A 22,182-nucleotide genomic window follows, 5' to 3' on the forward strand; every position below is an offset into this window, starting at 1 on the left:
TTCACATCAAACATTGCAATACATTCAAACATAAGATATGACATCACTTGCTAATCATGGATAACTTATTCTTAACTTGCAATACAATTGGATGAGTTACACAACTCTATATCGTCATGGATACATAATCAAATCGAAAATAACTTTATGCAATATATTTAAACATTGCAATTGATTCGAATCATTCAAATCATTGCAATACATTGTAATACATTCAAATCATTCAAATAATTCACATTAAACATTACAATACATTCAAACATAAGGTATGTATTACATGATGTATTTCACTAGCTCGAGTATGCTTTCTCATCACTTGTTTGACTTTCATATTCTTCTTCTTCCTCCTCATTTTTGTCCTCTTTTTCTTCTTCATTGGGCGCCCATCCACTTGGTATATCATTTGGATCACATTCTTCCATATATATGTCATCGGATAATGGAGATATGACATGCATACCATGTGCAACATCGTGACTATAAGAGAAGTCATGCATATCATCTGATTGATAGTAGTCACCTCTTCAGCAATCTTGTCTTTCTGTAATTGATCATACTCGGGATATAATTTAGACTTTACCTTGCAAACTATCCACCATTCATTTTTATCTCACTTTCTTGTATTCGAATATGAAGTATAGTAAACTTGTTGAGCTTACGAGACTAATATGAATGATTCATATATTTCAAACCTTGATTTATGATTGACCTCTACAATTCCTGAGGCTTTGCCGACTCTTGTTGCTGTGGGATCAAACCAATGACACTTGAATAAAGTTACCTTATTATTTATGCCTAAGTAAGTCAACTCCATTATTTTTTTTATAACACCGTAGTAGTCATATTTATTTTCACTGTAGCTGCTACCCTTGACACACACGCCACTATTCATCATTGACTTGTTTATACTGTAGTCTTTTGTATGGAATCGATAACCATTTACAATGTACCTGTTGTAACATTGCACAACTTTGGTCAGACCATTTTATAAATCACATATTCTTTGGTTATTAACATCACCATAGTGGACCTGCAAGCATAAACAATGACTATGATAACGACCAATGAAGTAACTTATTGTTGTTTACACGAAAAGAATATATGTCATCATCCTTACCAACTCTTTCAACCATGCCACAAACTTATTTTCATGTTCTTTCTGTACTTCTAAATCAGTGAGATGTGAAAGTTCTCTTTGCAACTCCAGATCAAATCGTCTGCACTTAACAAATATTTATATTACTAAACCATGTACGCACGTATAGAACTTAGTGTTACATATTAAGTATACTTACTCGATATAGGGGTCGATCGCTGAGCAATTAAAAAAGATATAGATTTGTGTTGCATCTTGCTCTCGATCTTCTAAGAGTCTTGATCGACAACTACCAAAGGCATGCCCAAATGGTTGAAATATCGATAGTTTGTCAGCTGCAGTAAATTATTCTCCATCATCATTACTAGGTGGGCAAGTGTAATATGTTGAAATGTGAGGTTCAAAGTACATAGATAATAAATTTGAAATATCTTCTAAAGTGTACGCCTCACAAATAGAACCCTCCACTGTTGCTTTATTTTGAACCTTTTTTTTTAGGTCAAACATGCATCAGTCAACAATATACATATCGTAATACAATAAATTTCTAATAGCATTGAAGAAAAAACTATAAAAAAAATATACCTTTCAAATGAGTACATCTACTGATATTGCACAGGACCACCAACTCTAAGTTTATATGGCAAATGTATGATCACATACTCCAAAACATTGAAAAATGCTGGCATAAATATCTTCTCTAGATGATAAATAGTAGTGACGACAGAATCCTCAAGATTCTTTACCTCAGTTAGTACAACTTTCGATGCGCACAATGTTATAAAAAATCTACTCAACTTGGATAATACCCTCCATATAGATTTGTCTAACATATTATGGAATGCTAGATGAATCAACTGCTGCATAATGACATGACAATCATGGTTCTTCAACCCATATAATTGTCCCTCATCTATCTTCACAGCCCAAGCAATGTTAGAGACATATCTATATGAAAATCTCAATCATTGACATACCTGTTTTATTTGATCTGGTCCAAGCATGTACTTTGTCTTTGGTTTCAGTACTTTGTCATTGTACTCTTTGAGTTTCAATTCTGGTTTTTTATATATTACTTTTAAATCCATACGGACCTTCAGATTATCCTTTATTTTCCCTTTGACATTCATTATTGTATTGAACACATTATCAAACACATTTTTCTCCACATGTATCACATTCAAATTATGTCATATCAATAAGGTCGGCCAATATAGTAGTTCTCAAAATATAGATTTCTTTGTCCAATTGTGATCCTTTCCAAATCCAAGAAAGGGTGTCGGACTAAGGGCATGTGTCAGTCTATATGAAAAGTATCATAATCGTTTTAAAATCTCTATGCCAGATAACCGTGTAGGTGGATCTTCTATTTCAGTTGTGCCTGCTCGAAACACATTCTTTTGTCATCAGAACGGATGGTCGTTGGATATAAATTGATGATAACAATCAAACCAACACGGCTTCCTTCCATGCGTCAATCTAAAAGATTTTGTATCCTCCATGCAGTACGAACATGCCAACCTCCCATGTGTGCTCCAACCAGATAACATACCATATGCAGAGTCACTAATTCTCCATAGAACAACAACCTTCATATTAAAGTTTTGTTTTCTATGGACATCGTACGTGAGAACACCATCATTCCACAATATTTTCAGTTCATTAATCAATGTCCTTAAATATATATCAAGATTTCAGCCCGGAGAGGTCAGACCAGGGATCAATAGAGACAAGAAAAGATTTTGATGCTTCATACACAAGCTTAGAGGAAGGTTGTATGGGGGGACAAATACTGAGCAAAATGAGTATTGAGTTGATCTACCTCAAATGGATTAAATCTATCTGTATATAAACCTAGCCTAACATTTTTCACTTCTATTGCGAAAGTCTGATGAGTACGATCAAAGTGCTTCCAAGCTTCCACATCAACAGGATGCGTGATCTTGTCTTTATCATGTCAAACTTTATTTGCATGTCATCTCATGTGTTTAGCTGTTCTCGAAGACATATACAATTGTTGCAATCTAGGGGTGAGAGAGAAGTAGCAGAGCGACTTGTATAACACTTCTTTTGACCTCGTACTACCATTGCCTCTTGTCTTTGGCTTGAACCGATGATGCCCACATGACAAACATGATCTGCTATTTTCTTGATCTTTGAAATACAACATGCAGTGATTTAGACAAGCATCTATATTTTGATACCACATACCTAAAACGTTGACCATAACCTTCGTACGATAAAAATTTTAAGGCAATTTCTCATCTTTGGGCAACATACTCTTCACAATAGAGCACGAACGCTCAAAACATGATTGACTCAAATTATATTCGGATTTCAAATTCATTAGTTGAAGAACTGCAGACAAGATAGTGTGACTCTCGCAACCATTCCAAAGTGGCTCATCAGCATCTCTAAGTAAATCATAAAATCTACTAGCTGTATCATTTGCTTTTTTTTCCTCTACCCCAGTTGGTATATCACTAGGACCCATAGTAGAACCCAGTTCTGGTCCTGCGACATCAAATATCAAATCCACATATGAATTATCGTGCACCACATTCACCCATACGTCAAAATTATTCCAAAATTCTTCACCATGAAGTATCCAATTTTGATAATCACTCACACAACCCTTCATGTATAGGTGATGTCTAACGCCATGAGGTTCTACAAATCGATTGTTCTTACACATCGTGCAGGGGCACTTGATCTGACTTGTGGGATCCACTGTACTAACACTTGCCATTGCAAATTCAATAAAACTGTCAACACCATCCATATATTCAAGCGATACCTCATTGTCAAGTATCCTACGATACATTCATTCATGATTTGCAGCCATTTTGTCCTATAATGTTACATATACTATTCTAACTAGTTAAAAGAGAATCTTAAGAATGCTATGATGAAGAAAATATCTAATTTATCATGCATTCATGGTGGATGTAATGATTTGATATATATATATCACACACACACACACACATATATATGATGTCATTCAATCACAAAAACTATGATACATGCATTGATAACTTAATATTTTTATGTGCAAAACCATCACATCATGATTACACTCATCACAAGGATACTTAGAATGATGAAATCGCATTCATCAATACAATACATTCATTTGAAGCATGTTTTCATGATACAATTTCACATGGAATGCATAATCAAATTGAAAATAACTTCATGCAAGCATGGATATAGTTACATCAAACATGACAATACAATCACTCATTCATACCACAATAATGTCAAACATGTACCTGTAGCAAATACACTCCAATATCCCGCTAACTACTACCATGACTAGCATGGAATCCAAACTCCAAAAATAAGAGCATTTCTATTTTCATACATTCAAATCATACTCAGCATGATCTCCGAACTCCAGCAAAGCAATCCTAGATATCCACAACTAAGTGAGTGTGTGAACAAAAAAATGTTGCATCTAAGAAAGTAAATAACCTGTGATGTGCCTGCATCACTTACTCACCACAGGTATTTACCTGATTTGCATTTTACTTGTTTCTTTTCGCATAGCATTTTAAGCCGCATGCGATGCTTAGCATTAAGCATCATGCATTTTACCCTGTTATGCACCTGCAATGCACATTACTCTTGTCGGCCAATGATAAAGACAGGGAGAAGCAGAAGAAAATAGGTTGTCGGCCAAAGACAAAGACACAGGCGGGCCCCCTGCCAGCCGAGCAAACACAACGGTAGGGTGGCGGATCCCCCTGCCATTGTTGCTTAAATAAGGGCAGAGGGGCGAAGCCTCCTGTCGAAAAGTACCAGTGGTAGGGGTGCGGGGCCTTCTGTCGGTCGAGCAAACACAACGATAGGGGGGGAGGGGAATCCCTCTGCTGCTGTTGCTTAGACAAGGGCAGGGGGGCTCCGCCCCCTACCAAAAAATACCAGCGGCAGGGGGGCTCTGCCCCCTACCGGTCGAGCAAACACAACGACAGGGGAGGCAGATCCCCTTGTTGTTGTTGCTTAAATACAACGACAGGGAGGGCGAACTCCTGTCTGCCGAGGGAAAAAGAAGGACAGAGGCAGATCCACTGCAGAAGTAACCCCAATGATGGTAGGGGCATCGCCCTTGTCGGCCAAAATGAAAGAGTGAGACAGAGATGGGGGTAGGAACATCACCTCTGCTGGCAAATCCAAAGGTGGCAGGGGCCTTGCCCCTGCCTATCGGAAAAGACACAAAGGGTAGAGGCGCTTCCCTTGCTCTATTGTCAGAAAAATGAGCAGCAAGGGCCGAAGCCCCTGCCTGACAAAGTGAGGGTAGGCAGAGCCTTGCCCTGCTTGTCTATCGTAGGGGAAAAAAGGAAGGGAGCAAAATCCCCTACTGACAAGGGACACATGGTAGGGGTGTCGCCCCTATCGAAAAGAGACAAGCGACAGGGGGGAATCGCCCCTGTTGAAAAAGGAATGAACGAAGAGTGAGAAGACAACGAGGGGTAGCGGTTACCTGTGAGAGAGGTAGGAGGGTCTCATCGTCGAAACTCGCAGGAGCGAGCAACAGAAAGGGTGTTCTTGTGGTCGCCAATGTCAGGTGCCAGAACACGAGCAGAAGGGAGGGAAGAAAGCAGTGACATTGTGGTTGCTGACGTTCAATTGGCTGAAAAAGGAAGCAGAAGAGAGGGAGAGTTGTGGGGTGTCCGACGATCGGTGGTCGTCGGTGGCAGTAGGGAAGAATGAGAAAGTGGTGGTGTTTGGCGGCTTCGATCGTCGACATCTGCTTGAAGAATGGCCGACAGAGAGGAGGATCGAGCGATGGTGGAGAAAAGGTGGTGGCTCGGCAGAAGAGAAGAGAGAGAGAGAGCAGAGAAACAATTTCACGCTCTAGATGGGCCATTTTATATTGAAAAGTAGCGACGGCTTAGCGATGAAAAAATCCATCGCTATTTAGCGACAGAAAAATTCTGCCGCTAATCCGTAGCTAAGTTGCGACGAAGTTTCAGACCAAAATTTTCCTTTGCTAATCCGTCGTTAATTAGTGACCGATTAGCGACAGAATTTTTCCTTCACTAATTCGTCTCTAATTAGTGATTGATTTTGCGATGATAATATTTCGTCGCTACTCTATCACTAATTTTCAATTTTAACGATGGATAGTTTTCTCTCGCTAATCCGTCACCAATTTACGACAGAAAAAATCTGTCATAAATTTTTGTCGCTACTTAGCATTTTTCTTGTAGTGTATATATTACTCGATAATGTGACTCATCAAAGTATACTTGATGTCTTTTATCACATAGTTGACTTATGCTAAGAAAAATATGTTTTAGTCCATCAATATAAAAAACATTTTCAATAAAGGTGAAGTTTTCATTACCAATTATTTATACCCCAATGATTTTCCTCTCTCATTAACTTTATAGACAACTGATTCATTATGTTGCATGATGATAAAGTTCAAGTAGAATTTGTCATTAGTCATATGCCTTAATTCTCCGCTATCCAAGATCCATGCATCACCATTGTCTTTGGCTTCAAGGCATACCTTCTTATGGTCGTTCTTGTCGATCATAAAACATATATTACCTACTTCATGCTTGCTTTTATCAGATGATGAGTCATCTTCATCACTTCAAATAACTATCATAACTTTCTTACATTTTCTCTTATCCCTACTTTGATTGTTCTTTTTTAATAAGTGACAATCCATTCTAATATGTCTTAGTTTTTTGCACTTAAAACAAATAATTTATTCGTTAGCTTGTTCCTTATGAAGTGATGATCTCTTTGAGAATCTCCTAGCGCTTCCTTTGTCCTTCTTTTGACGTCAAAAAAATTCTTTAAACTTTTTTGACGTTATTGCAAACTCTTTATTTTCACTATCTTTTTCTTTTTCACTACTTGATTCAAGTTGACTTGATGACTTTGCTTTTAAGGCAAAGGTCTTTTTCTTTTGCCTTAGCTTCATTTTTCTCTTTTTTTAAGGTGATTTTATGAGTTATGAGAGAACTCATGAGTTCATCCAAAGATAACTTGTTAAGGTTTTTGGCTTCTTCAATAGTCATTACTTTTGGACTCCATATTTTGGTAAGTAACCGAAGTACCTTACTCACCTACTCTAGGTTTGAGTATTCTTTGCCAAGAGCTTTTAATCCATTGATGATGTTAGTGAATTTTGTTAACATTTTGGATATTTTTTCTTCGGGCTTCATCTTAAAGAGTTCATAATCATATACCAACATATTTATTTTGGATTACTTCACTTAAGAAGTACCTTAATGGATGACTTCAAGCTTATCCCATATCTCTTTAGTGCTCCTATAAATAGACACATGATTAAATTCATTAACATCAAGAGCACAAAATAATAAATTTATAGTTTAGCGTTAATGGTTAGTTTTGTGAAATCTGATTCCATCCACTTTGAGTCATCCACCTCACTTAGTTTGAATGATCCATTCATTACAACCTTCCATATCTCATAGTCTATGTATTGAATAAAGACACTCATCCTAATTTTTCAATAGTTACAGTTGGATCTATTGAATATAGAGGTCGGATAGATGAAACTCCCTCACCAAGTGAAGTTCTTACGATGTTTGCCATAGAGATCTTTTTCTTCAAATAGTAAAGTCCTTACTGAAGAAGCCAAACTTTGATACTAATTGTTAAGTCCCAATATGACAAAACACTCAAGAGAGAGGTGGGTGAATTGAGTTTTAAAACTTGTTACTTAACACAAGATATTATTAGAGATAGGGAGAAAAAAATAATTCATGACACCAAATTTATAAACGCTTGGTCAATCCTGACTTATGTTTTCTCAGCCTTAAGCTTAATTCACTAATTCTACCAGCTTAACGGTGTTAGTAACCAATACAATAGTTTCACACCCCATGTAAAAAAATAATGTGAGCTTTCTCGACTCACGGTAGCTCAACCCTAGAGCTTTACAAAAGAAATATAGGTTGATACAAGTCACTCTTTTCATAATACAAGATTTCTATACAATGATAAGCAAGAGTAAAAGAAATCCAAAGCAAAATCCCTAAAATATATCTAACACAAAAGAAAAAAATCAATGTAGTTCGTTGTTGGAGAACTTTGAGGTGCTTGAAAGCTTTGAATCTTTAATGTATTTGAAGGTATATGTAATTTCAATAGTTCTAAAGCATTCTTCCATTATCAATTTATAGTTGGGGATAAAAAGTAACTGTTAGAGAATCGTTGGGATCGAAGAACACCTTTTTTCAATGGCTAAAAGTTTGCTAAAATCTTTTCATTGTTCTTCAGAGGCAGCTTAGCATGTCCATGAGTCGATTCTTCTTCCTTGAGGGTCAACTCTTCACCTTGAGAGTAGACTCTTCTCTTGTGAGAGTTAGCACTTTTTAATTCTATAAATTGACTCAATTATAACTGAGTCGACTCATTTAAGCTAGTGAGACAACTCTTGCTTTATAGAGGGTCAACTCTTAATCATGAGAGTCAACTCATGTATGCACAACCATAGAGTTTGCATTCTATTCCTTGAGGGTCAACTCATTCTTCCTTGAGAGTCAACTCATCCTCCCTCAAGGGTCCACTCATTCTTGCACAAAAAACATGTTTTTTACTCGAATCTTTGAGGGTTGACTCTGATACACTTTAGGGGTTGACTCTTAGAGTGAATAACAATGAAGTGCTTGTGTCTTTTCTTGGGTCTACTCATACGAACAAGTGTTTTTTCAAAGGGTCGACTCATCCTCATTAGAGTCAAGTAATTTTGTCAACTTTGCTCCAATTTTTTCTCAATTAATTCCATTGAATATGAGTAATCTTTAAACACATTTTTAGTTGCATCTTGAACTTTATAAGCGTATAATTTAAGATCAAATCCATGCACACTTATGACTTAATTATTTAAGAGTTTTGTAATCATCAAAATCAATCTAGGAGCTTAACAGAAAGAAAATATATAAATTTAAAAGATGTATAAGCGACCTAAACTGTGTATTAATTTGATTCCTTTATTGTCTACTAATGATAGTGGAATCCTTTGATGGCGGTCATGGAAAACTTTAAAGATATTGAACGTTGTGTGCATTGTTTACCCTAAGAATCCATTATAAAGGTTAATGTTCTTTGCTATGTTTATAGAAAACTATTCACCATTTTACCTAGGAATAGTGAGGTTGGCTCAACTGTAACTTATTGGTATACCAAAAAAAGTAGAGTTGCAGGGTTGCAGGGTAAGGATGCCCTTGTCATCCTGGCATTAGGTGAGGATGTCATTCTTGTACCAACATTGGGTAAGGATGCTCTATATTCTGGTCTAGGGTGAGGATATCCGATGGCGGTTGAGGGACATGTATAAAATTTTAGTTAATAATAAAATGCAATTATGTGTAATTAAGATATAGCTGAGATCTACCTTAGACTTTGAGGTTTACCCATTTTAGTATTCGTGAGAACTAGTCACTATGAAAACTTAAATTGGGTTGCATTTAACATATACTTGCATTCAAAAGCAATTGTCAATAAAAGAGATAAAAGTTATTCATGCATTTTTCATTGGTTCATGAATTGAGTATGCATTGGTACATGCATGATATACGCATTGATTCCTGTATCATGTGATATTGTAAGTATGATTGCATTTGTTAAAATGGTAAGCATATTCGAATTGTTATGTATGCATAAATATTTTTTAAACTTTATGTTTGGTTGACTTATGCTTTATTCTTTACTATTAGATAATATGAGATTTCATACTAGAATTGTGAGTTTTCACCTATTATTTAATATTTTTTAAATAATGAGGCTAAGGCTTAACTAAGTGACGTGATGGTAGAACTAACTTGATGGAGATGGCAAAATTTATGATTGGTTGTTGGATTCTAAACATTTGAGATTGATTTAAACTTTATGAACTTAAAGTTATAATTTAGTAAGTTTAATTATGGTTTGAATTATTTTATTTCGAATATAGTTTGATATGAATGATTAATGTGTTAGAAATTAAATCTATGATGGACCTCAGGTTCATGGGATATTTTTATATATTAAAAAAAAGTTGTATTTCATTTTCATTTTGACAAATGGATCTTGTCTTTGGTGTCTCATTTTCAAACTAAGTTCTAGTGGGCTATTAAACGCTAGTGCTTGCGCACAAACTAACTCCCTAAAAATTAGTCTGGTTGGAGCAGGACCATAGATCAATCTTGGCGTCATTTACTTTCTTTAAAAAAAATATGCATTTTTGGAGGTGAATTTGAGGTCGTTACAACATAACGCTACTTAGTGAGGTGCAAATACACCCTATATTCCACATGTCTCACTTAAGTTATTCCATGGTGAGCCACCGAAAGTAGTAGAAGCTCTCCATGATAAGGACTAAGAGCCTCAACTCACTAGTATTCTGAAGGTCAAGAGACTTTACAAGTATGATTATGATGCTTAAACATCTTGTAGAGTGGGACAATGGGGGCAAAGACATTGCTACATGAGAATGTGAGTTTTATCTGAAGAAGTGGTTTTTAGACTTTGAACTTTGGTGATAAGGTACTTTGGAGTGTGGTAGATCTCTTACGATTCAGAATATGACAGTAGATCCAGATCCAAACACCACCTCTAGAGGATAATAGGGATCGATCAGCACAGTGTGGGTCCCAATATGATAATGTGGCAGCTGACATGGCTTCTCTAATGGTTAATAAGTCAAACATCTAGAGTCTCAGGTAAGAACAAAAGAAACATAACATATGTCAAGCCTAGAAGCCAAGTCAATTAAGGAGTGGGGTCCACCTAGAGGGCATGCTATGCTAGAGAGTCCTAAAACAAGTTCCTTGGTTCTAAAAGTTAATTAAGTTAGTTAATTAATTATGGATGAGTCTTTTAGTTAGTTTGTTTTTGTGAGAAGTCATTAGGTAAGTAGGAGTCCTAGTCTAGTTGATTTTTTTAGCTTCATCTTTATAAGAAGGTCTTGAAGAGTCATATTATCATTGATTGATTAATGAATTGAAGTTTTCTCAAAGCCTAGCCATCTCCCATCTCTCTCCTTTTCTTCCTTCTAGCGTCCCCATTTTCTGATGTCATCTTTTCTCTCTTCTCCTTCTTTGACGTTCCTATCTTCTTGGCGTCTTCATCTCTTCTCCCTCATTGATTTCACTTGATACTATGGCGTGGTGGTGGATCTAACTTCAGCATAAAGACCCAAGCCCTTCATGAGTTTCTTTTAGAGATTCAAGAATGCTACACTGCTTAGGAAAGCTATTCAGAAGTCTCTACAGTCGTGGTTCTATTATATCACCTTCTCAAAAGTCTAACTCAAGTACTCAACCATCTAAACCTTTGTTATTAGTTTCCTAGGCCTGTAATCAGACCCTAGGTTGCATTATATTATTTTTTCTAGCCTTAGAATCACAACCGCATTTACCTGATTAACCTGAAAATCTTTGTTTTCACTATTTGATCTTTCCAAACTTTCAACAACCTTTTTTACTGTTTCATGACCTGTAGCAGCTTATCCTAATCCTAACACGTCCTTAAGTGCCCAGTAAGAGTCTATATCAGATTTGAACTGAAACCCTCTCTCGATTGGCTTTCGAGATCATTTTTAGCCTACCTAATTTTTCTATTTCTTTAAGTATTTTTAGATAATCACCTAAAACTTACACCATGGTTACCCTTAGACCTATACTCCATCGTGTTCAATGAATGTTTGCACCCTAGACATGTCCAACCTAGCCTAAGAGGGTTAAGAACTGCAGACACAATCCTTTCGCATCTACCAGGCATAGACTAGAGTATTCATATGTTGCTAGCTTGAAGCTCTCTTCAGGTTTAAGATTTGAACTTATTTCACCATAGTTTGAGGAGGGTGAAACAACAATGCACAAGTAGATGATATGCTATACACCCTAAAATAATGCATGAGATATGGAGTTTAATTGTGAAGGACACTTCATGTCAAATTCAGTTGCACAATTAGTCACATAATCCGAATGAGACACTTAATGAAGTTGGTCACATGGATAATGTAACAAATGTATACATAAACAATAGAGAAGATGAAACACAAGGTTATGATGCAAGTCAACTAATAAGTGATGACGATGGTCTGACAAGTTTAAGGTATGCCTTATATAATTGAAATGAGCATTCAACATCTTTCATATTAAAATGGAATATAGAGTATGCTTGTTAAATTCTCATTTACCTGCAGAAGAGCTCCATCCTCTCAAAGTTTTTATGATGTGCTACATAATGATATACTGATTGCATGTGAAGACGAAGATTAAGATGATGACAATGAAGTTCATGCAAACTAAGATGAAGGGAATGTGTAAAATGCAAGCAAAGAGGCTCAAAACACGTGGTATGATTGTATGATATGTACGAACATGTTGTGTTATAACATATCATGAAAATTCTCAATAAAAATACCCCCATATTCTGCTAAAATCGAGCAAGCGGGTATTCAAAGAATATTGCAATATCCTGTGGCTATGCTATTATAGCTTTTCTTTTCTTTTCTTTTCTTTTCTTTTTGATAGGCAAGCTGGGGCAAGGCAGACGCCGACCATTTACACAACTTACCAATGAATTTTGAACTTGCAATGTCTCAACACATGGTGACATGCACTAACAGCTCCTACCAAACAAGCTGAGCCCCCTTGTTAACTCTGCATGTTTAGTCAATATGAACTTACATATGTATTCTCTATAGCTTAGTGGAAAACATGCATTGGATGAGGTATTTTGCATGTTTAGATGTGTTTGGAGAGAGATCAAAAGTTGATAGATCTCTGTAGTTCATATTCAACTAAAACTTTGTGATAGAAAATAAGAACCTTTTTAAACTCATTTTGATCTAAATTATGTTTCTTAATAGTTATGGATAAACATGTCTATAGGTGCAGATTAAGTAAAAAAAATGCTCGAGACTGATTTTTTGAAGTGGTGAGAACTGTCAAGATGATAAACTTAGGGCCTATCAATCTTTAGTCTGTGTGTGGGCCTATCAAACTTAGGGCCTATTATATTCAATTATAGTTACAAAATTCGCTCTTTACCTTGTGTACCTGTGTCAAAATTCTCTCTTTAAAAAATGTGACATAGACCCCCATTGGAATATTTGAATGATGGGGGAAAAACTTTGGTTTTGAGAAACCATGGTTTTGCATAAAATCAGAATTTGACAAAAACCTAGGTTTCCAATTGTTTGGATTGATTGGTAAAAACTCAAAAAAAAATAAAATAAAAGAGGTCGACCATTTTTTGTTCACCCACCAGTCAAAAATGGATGGGATTCCACCTTTCATACCAACGGTTGTAAACCCAGTTATTTTTGGGTTAGTAGGTGGCCAAAAAATGGCTGGAAAAAACAATTTTCTTTAAAAATATTCTCCAGCCATTTTCTGGCAAAACTATAAAAAATGATCGGATTGATGCCATTTATGCTGAACAGTACCATCCTAACCAATCTTTCCAACCAGTGGGTGGTTCAGCATGTTACTAAAGAAGCCTGAAAATGGTCTTAATTAGGGGTGTCAACGGGTCGGGTTTGGTTGGGACCCAGGTGAAACCAGATTTGGATCAGATTTTTGGGTATGGTACCTGGTCTGGACCCAATTTTAATCGAGTCTACTATAAGAAAAACCGTATCTAAACCCAATAAGAACTACATCAGCCAAAGCCGAACCATACCCTGCAAAATCATTTTTTTTTATCATTTTTACATTAAAAAATTGTGGGTCTTAATCAAAACTCAGGTTGGGTCCGGGTCTGGTATAAAATTTCACAAACTATACCTGGGTCGGGTCTTAATCGGGTCTTCTTATTTATCACTATACCCGGATCTTATAGGGTTTGGTTCCGGTTGGGCCTGGGTAAACCAGGCCCATTGACACCCCTAGTCTTAATTAACACCAACCAACCAAAAAGTGTCTGGATAGTGATTGACAGTCATAAGGTGTGGAATGGGCGTTTGGGGAAAGTCATGGGAGGATGGTGAGTACCCAACTCTTGATCAACCACGTTTACATTATGAAAAAAATGAGAGGAAGGAGGGTTGATTTTTTACAATCTGGATTTTGAACAAAACCTAATTTGTTAAATTTAGGTTGGAATGTTTGGTTGTTCACACACTCGATTTTTAATAGAATTTAGTTTTTGAAAACTTTTTTTTTGTAGCATCCAATGCATATAAAAAACTAAATTTTATGTTAAAATTCTGGTTAATGCCCAAAACTAAGTTTTTTTTTTTTATTTATAACCCGAAAAAACTGCACCCGGCACGAAGACCTGATCACGCTGGCTCGGCCTGCCATACCTACGGTCATCCTGCCTGTAGCGTAAAACTGCAAGGTTAGGACCCACACCCCCGGGACCTATGCTAAGCATTGGCTTGAGCAGAAGGACGATGCTCATGAGAATCAGAACCTTGACTGCCCGTCTTGCAGCCTCACCACCCTACTACCCTAAACCCCCCTTGGGGCTCATGAATACTCAGTTTACTTTCGTATTAGGTGTTTCTTTGCATATGTTACTTTCTATCGAAAAATACCCGAGAATAACGTGCCTGTGTCCTTTCTGTCTGTCCTTATAAAGTTATGTACATGGCTGTAAAGCAGGAACGATCCATCATTTGAGCCAAGGGTATTTATACCATTTATTGATCAGACAGGATTGCCTTAGTTTGTGCAGGGGAGGTTGGGAAGTGGGGCACTTTCAGTGAGCTGCAAGTTATGAGAAAGGCATCGAGATTCGAGAATATGGTTGAAGACAGAAAAGACCGTCCGTCCACTCAGTACGCTGGTTTTGTTTATTTTGCTGAGAACACAAAATGCTTTCATGAATGAATAACGTAACAGATACACAAGAATATATGCCAGCCAATGCATGGGAATACAGAAGGCCAATCTCTTGGAGCAAACAGAAAACAATTTGGTGGTACGTGTTGTGGATATTGAAAATCACCTTTCCAACCTGCCTTACAGAGAAGCAGATCAGGTCATGCTGAACATGAGCTTTTTGTTCATGCCAACATCGTGGCCGTCTGTTTGCATTTTGGATGATTGCCACGTAGCATATAACTGTTCCGTTGTTTTTTTAACTTTTCAAAATACAAACCGGACGGCCATGATGTTGGCATTTGCGAAAAAAACTCATGTTCAGCATGACCTGATCTGCTTCCGCCTTACAGTGCTACTCCTGTTCTATGCCCATCGAACGGATTGATCCTAACAAACAATTTTCTTTTCTCCATATTTTATTTGTAGAAACCTATGTTATACGGGACGTGTTAGTATTGCTAAAAAATCGATACGCTGCATGCCTGAATCGGTTATTTTTTAATAAATATAAAAAAACACCAAAAATAAATTTTTAATAGTATTTTAATGATTTTAACACATGCCTAAATGCTTTGAACCTCACCGAAGACATGACATTGGATAGAAATGATTGAAGGAAAAGGATTCATGTGTGGAAGACACAAAATGATTTTCTTTTTTGGTTCATCTAGCCGACCCCAATTGTTTTGGGATGAAGGCGTAGTTGTTGTATTTTTGGGCCATTCACTTGAGTATCGGTATCGGCAGATACAGCTGAATCAGTCACCAAACCATTCATGGCCGATACCGATACTGACAATATTGGGAGAAATCTCATTTGGGGATACACCCAACATCATCATCATCCTGGAAGCATAAAATATCAGGGCTAAGAACCCTCACCCTCTGGGCCTACGTTGGGCTTTCACTTATGCAAGGGAATAGTGCCCGTAGAAGTAGACTAACCCTGACCAATGTTATCAGTATTGGTGAGTATGGGCAGAAAATCGATACTCTTCACCTTTGAATCGGCTACTTTTAATAATTTAAAAAAAGTACTAAAAATTAAAATTTTGATATTATTTTAATGTTTTTAACATGTATCGACGTATGATTGACATGTAATATTTTTATTATTATTTTTTTGGCCGATACAGAACGATTCACCTGAGTATCGGTATTCTCGGCCGATACAGCTGAATGGTGGCCAAAAGATTCGGAGCCGATACCGATACACTGACAGCCTAAGCCCGTTCCAACATGGCTAACCTCTTTGTGGTTACCCTATAAACAGTTTGAACGAACTCGAGACGTCTGAGGCCTCAGAGAATGTGAACGCTCGCCCTAACCAACTGAGCAATCATACGGGAGCCTAAAAAATACGGTAACATATAACTATTAGTTTATTAATGTCTTTTTTTATAAAAAATTTAAAGATTAATTATATCAACTATCAGTGTGGCGACCAATAGCAATGCATTGAGGCCAACAAGTCTTAGCCAGACACTGCTGCAAGTCGTCTTCCTTATCTCTTGCATATCTTATCTTCTTAAGATAAGATTTGTGTTTTTCTTAACAAAAAGTAAAAGGGATATTTGGTAATCTACCATCTGTCGGCTAAGGACAGAAAAAGGGGGAAACCAAATTCTCACCTTTTTTTTCTTCTTCTATAAGTGGGAATATAGGAGTTCCTTCAAAGAATTGAAATGTTCTTTTACTTTTAGTGGGAGTTTATTTTTTAATGATTTTAATGTCTGTTTGGATAATAAAGAATTGAATACAAACCAGACATGGTAGTGTTGTGTTGACCTGCTAATGAACTCTAAGACCAACTTCCAACCTTGCCTTGCACAAAATCGGGATGTAATTGGATTCAGGAGAAAAAATAAAAAAGGGTTGTTGAAAAAAACATACCCAAGATCCTTTTTTTATAGAAAACTGATATCCAAAATAATTGGTAATTCAAAAGCGTTATCTCATTCATTTTATGGTTAACCAAAAGCAAACCTGTGATGAGTTTAGTGGCCCTTTCTCATTTTTCTAGATCTCATGGTTTCTTTTTTGTTTAAGAACTCAAACTCATGATTTTCACCCATAGGAAAAATACAACTTTTGTCACATCAAACTTATGGCGAGATTAGGGATGGCAGTGGACCGGAGCGAAGGCGGCGGACAAGGTCTCCACCCCCCGTCCCGTCTCAAAATTCTTCTCTTCATCCCCACCTTCATTTTCACACGGGTTTTGATTTTAACCTTCATTCTTGTTTCATGTCCTCCATTCCCGGTCCAAACGGGGCGAGGCGGGGCAGGGCCTCGTTTCTCCTCGATCCACTGCCATCCCTAATGGTATTTTAGTTATTTTACTAAGAGGGACGGGGCAGGGGAAAGAGGAAGTTCGTCCCCACTTCCATCCCCGCACGGGTTTTGATTTTAACCTTCATATCTGCTTTCATCCCCGTTTCATGTCCTTCATCCACGGTCCTAACGGGGCGGGACCTGTTTTGCTAGGTCCACTGCCATCCCTAGGCAAGATTGGTAGCACAGGTAATAAATCTGCTGAGACATTTACTCCTGTTTTGGTGCGAGTCACAATGCTGTCAAGTGTTATGTTACATAGCCATGACACTTAGCCGCTCCTTTAATCTCAACTGGAAGCAAACATATCTGATCCACTGATTCAGAATACCTAAATACATAGGAAGTAAAAATCTGGAGAGGGTCCAAACAGCCAAGAATCACAAAACCTAAATCCTGAATCCAGTCTATTTGCATCCCTATCACATCATCATCATGTCGACTTTTTTTTTTCCTTGCTTCGGGTGGTTGAGGGAGAAGAAATCAGTAAAGCCGGCGTAGCTAAAGTCAGAAGGAGGGGGGACGTTTGGCCTCTCCAACTTTTTATTCCTTCTGATTATAAACAAAAATCAAGTGTGTTCTTGATAAACAACTCGAGATACAAAGAAAAAGTTTTACTGAATTACCGACGACAGCAGGAGCTGTTATAACTCATTTTTCAGACACACCAACTTAGGTAGAATTTGCCAACACAACGCAGGGCAAGGAATGCTTGGTGATTAGGGTTGAGGGTGGGGGGTTGAAACAGTGAGGTCTGGTAGTAATGGGGGGTTGTTGAAACAGTGAGGTCTGGTAGTAATGCAGGAAATATAACGTGTTATGCGTGCACATTCTTTGTGTGGTCGCAAGAGCCAGTCTACATATGGCCGGAATGCAGTGAGTTTCAAGCTTTCTTTAGGCTGTATGCTTGTACGATTTTGCCATTTTTCTAAGCGTCAGCTTCTATGGTGTTGCCTTGTGTGTTAAAATGCTACTGAATGATGCCAACGGGGCTCAGCTTGTGTGGCAGGAGCAGTTAGTGCACGTCACCTTGTGTTGGGACGTTGCAAGTTCGAATCTCTATGGTATGGTTGTATAACTGGTAGGGGTCTGCCTAACCCCAAAAGAAAAATGCTAATGAATGATACCACAACAGATTAGGTCATATTGTACATAACCATCAATGTCACAAGGATACCGTATGACCTGACACGATATAGGGTTCCATATATTATTCAAAGATATTTTAAGAAATAGAACACGACGACATGGTTTTTATAGTTTTTAGTTAAAAGGGTTGTTTTTATATATTTTAATCTATAAAATTTCATTTTTAGTGAGATATTATTAAAACTATAAAAAATGTTGACACATGCCCATGTCATCGTGTCTGAGTGTGTCCACTCGTGTCATCAAGGACAAATGGCCAAAATGACATGTCCCTTTTCAGGGTTAACACCTCCAACAAAGTTGCAGACCAGAAACTGAGCAGTAAGGACTACATTGGTCTATCATTCAGATCGTTTGCATGCACCCATAAAGGTAGGAATGAGCAGCATGCACCCACTAATCTCTCAACAGCCCTAGAGATGTTGGAGCCTGTTAGGCTAGGTGGCACACTCTAAATGGCCCTTGATCCATCGGTCAAACTCTAAAGACATCATACTAAATCGACTCCTTTTAAGAGATTTAAAAAAGACACAAAACTGTACACATAGTCAAACCATGATGAAGATCAAATCTAATGCAGCCAAAGTTCAAAGTTCATAACATGCTCCTAAAAGTCTTTGCCCATAAAGTCACTTCTCCACTTTTTAAAATCTATAGTTTTCTTTTCCATGATCAATGTAGAACTAAAAAAATTTCACAAAGTAAACTTTTTCATCCAAAAATCATTTCCAGAAAACTTAGACAAAAAGATAGGTATTTGGCCAAAAGGCTACTCAAAAGACATAAATTTTTTAATCAAAATAACTAAAAGATTGGATGTTATTCTGATTCTAGGTTGAATATGATAGAAAATTTCTAAGAAATTTCAAGTCTAAATCCATTTATATAAGCCTGAATCTGATCCAAGGATAAGTTTAAATTATATTTTAATATCTATATTTGAAAACTAGTGTACCAGATTTGGATCAAAGGGCCTATTGAATCCAATCTTGTAACACTTCGATCAGAGACCTCTCAAGTCAGGGTTCGTAGGTATTATTTCTCAGAGGAAAGAATGCAAAGTGAGCACGGTAAAACCATGACATAATTTTTTTTTCTAAATTCACATCATAGTTTCATAATCACAAGCTATATCATTCATACATGTCATAAGTTTAATGAAATAAAAATATAAAATAAAGTCTCATCTCCATCTAATTGCCTAAGGACATCTCTTGGAATAGTGGTGACTCTAATCAGTCTTTGGTTAATCATCTAAAACCTACAGTTATGATTATAAAAGAGAAGGTGAGTCTACAACCCAGTACGAAATATTTATAAACAATTGAAGACTTTAACTTACAACCGTAGTGGGCTCTAAGCCACCACATAAAACACATGTTTGTTTCTTTTAAACCCTCTTATTTATCGTTTCAAAACTCATAAACTAGCACCAACTTGGTGCTAACTGTTATACTAAATTAGAATACCCTTAATTCTAAAATATTGGTCAAACTATGAACCACTATTTGTGATCTTATGAGAGTCACGAGGCACGACAATAAAAGAGGACATGTCGGAGGCTAGCCAGAGAGTAAGACTAAAGAGTTATACTTACTCTCCAAGGTTCACGGTTTATGCTACATCATGGTCTACTTAGAGTCTCAATTGTTGTGTGAAACATAATCCCTAGGATATATTTAGCAATTCATTATTTTTTTTGCATGAACTACCACGAGTTCACAATTTTTTTTAACTTAGCTAAGTTTCTCAAGCTTTTTTTAGGGTTTTGATATTCACCAAAAGATCTAAACATGCAAATGATATAGTGACACTACATCAATAAATCACCGACGAACCACACTTATGGTGGCTCTTACTCTTATGGCTATCAGGTAGCACTTTCCATCTGTCCCCTCTTTCGGGATTTATAAGGGTAAGTATAGAATGCTAAGTTGACTTAAGCTTCTAGTAAACTAACTGAAAGAAGGGACTTCAAGGACTTTACCCAAGTACTCAATTCTACTCTCATGCATGCAGTTCTACATTTTTTATATGTATTTTTGTCTTAAGTATTATAGTTCTTTAACATGCAATTTGTATTAAGAACTTATAAATACATGAAATCATTCTAAGCATTATAGAAAACTCATATGCATTCATTTTACCTCTCATATAGTATGAAACACATTCTAGAATGCAACTGTATCAAATACAAGATATATATAAGTAACAAACAGATTATATATTATTAACTAAACATGTTTATAATATCTCTTACCTCAAAATGTAGATACTGAACTTTAAACCTGCAGTTGAATCACTCATTAAGGTATTAGCTTATGTTTAATATTGTAACACCCCAACAATTTGACTCAAAAATTTTGGAATTAATTTTTTTTAAATATATCACAGCGAAATACGGGTTAACTTATTCGGGCAAATAGTTGGGTGAGTTACAGGGTAGAATGGATCATGATACTTTTGCAATATTTAATATCATTAATAAATTATGTGTCCAAAAATTATTACAAACTCATAAAATATCAAAAAGTCTATCAGAGTTATGCAGGATCACAATGTTGAATCTCGAGTTATGCAGGATCACAATGTTGAATCTCATGGCTCCGCTCGCAGCGACGTCCATAATTGCCCCAATACTTTTAATCACTACCTAAAAAATAATGATTCAAATGGGGTCAGACTACTCCCTGTCTGAGTAAGAAGCATAATATCAATATAAATGTGCTCAGTGTCATGTGTACATGTATATGTACAACACATTCGAATAATGATAATAAAATTCATGTAAGTTCTATGAGATTCATCTAATACAACCAACTCATGGTTTAGTACATAAAAGAAAATATTAATAAAGTTGTGCATTCAATAAATGAATCACGACTATATTATGACAAATGAAATATAAAGAAAAACATTAATGAAGCTGCGCACAACATGAATGAATCACGTTTATATTATAGCAATTAAAACTTCAAGCATTGAATGCACTTAAAGATATTTAAAAGTGAACTGACTTTATGTTTTTCTTGTTAATTACCATGTGGGTACGTAAAGGCATTCAACATCATAGCAGACCGAGACCACACGGGGGTCTGTTATGTATTTTTTTTAATTAATACCCTATGTGACTAGTCGTACGGATACCCAAAAGGAACGGTTCGCGACCGAAAGAGTACTCCCCATTAGCAGCTAGAAATAAGATGCACCCTGAAAACTTCTGCAGAAGACTTGGATCTACCACCTAGGATGCATTGGTAGTCCTGACCCCCTAACTCTAAGAACTGGAAACCGGGTGAGACACCTCGCTCTCACAAAAATACAACTGTCCCACAGAGCTTGTACCATCTACCCTCTCCAAGGTAGAACATGGGTCCGGTAACATACACCATCTTTCAGGTATACCCAAAATCTTGAAAATCTAGTAACATATATCATCTTTCAAGTATACTCAGAATCCCACAGTTAAGTTATTTGTGCATATATTAAATTTTATTTATTTCTTTGTACAAGTCATTGCACCATAATGGATTTCTAAAATCTCAAACCCACACTCGAGGTGGTCAAGTGTATGCACATTAACAATCTAGTACCCAATAGGCACCAACAAAAATTTTCAGAATTATGGCTCAAATCCGAGCTAAGTACTTATACTTGAACTATTTTAAATATTATTTCTTAATTAGGGTGTACACATCGTACCCCATTGATCATGAAAACACATGACCTATCTCAAATACAACCTTTTAGGAGTGTTCATATGACATCACAAGGGTTCTGCGGAACCTCCAA

This window comes from Nuphar pumila, chromosome 1 (genome assembly GCF_984573655.1).
Source record: "Nuphar pumila chromosome 1, dmNupPumi1.hap1.1, whole genome shotgun sequence".
In the NCBI taxonomy this organism is placed as follows: Eukaryota; Viridiplantae; Streptophyta; class Magnoliopsida; order Nymphaeales; family Nymphaeaceae; genus Nuphar; species Nuphar pumila.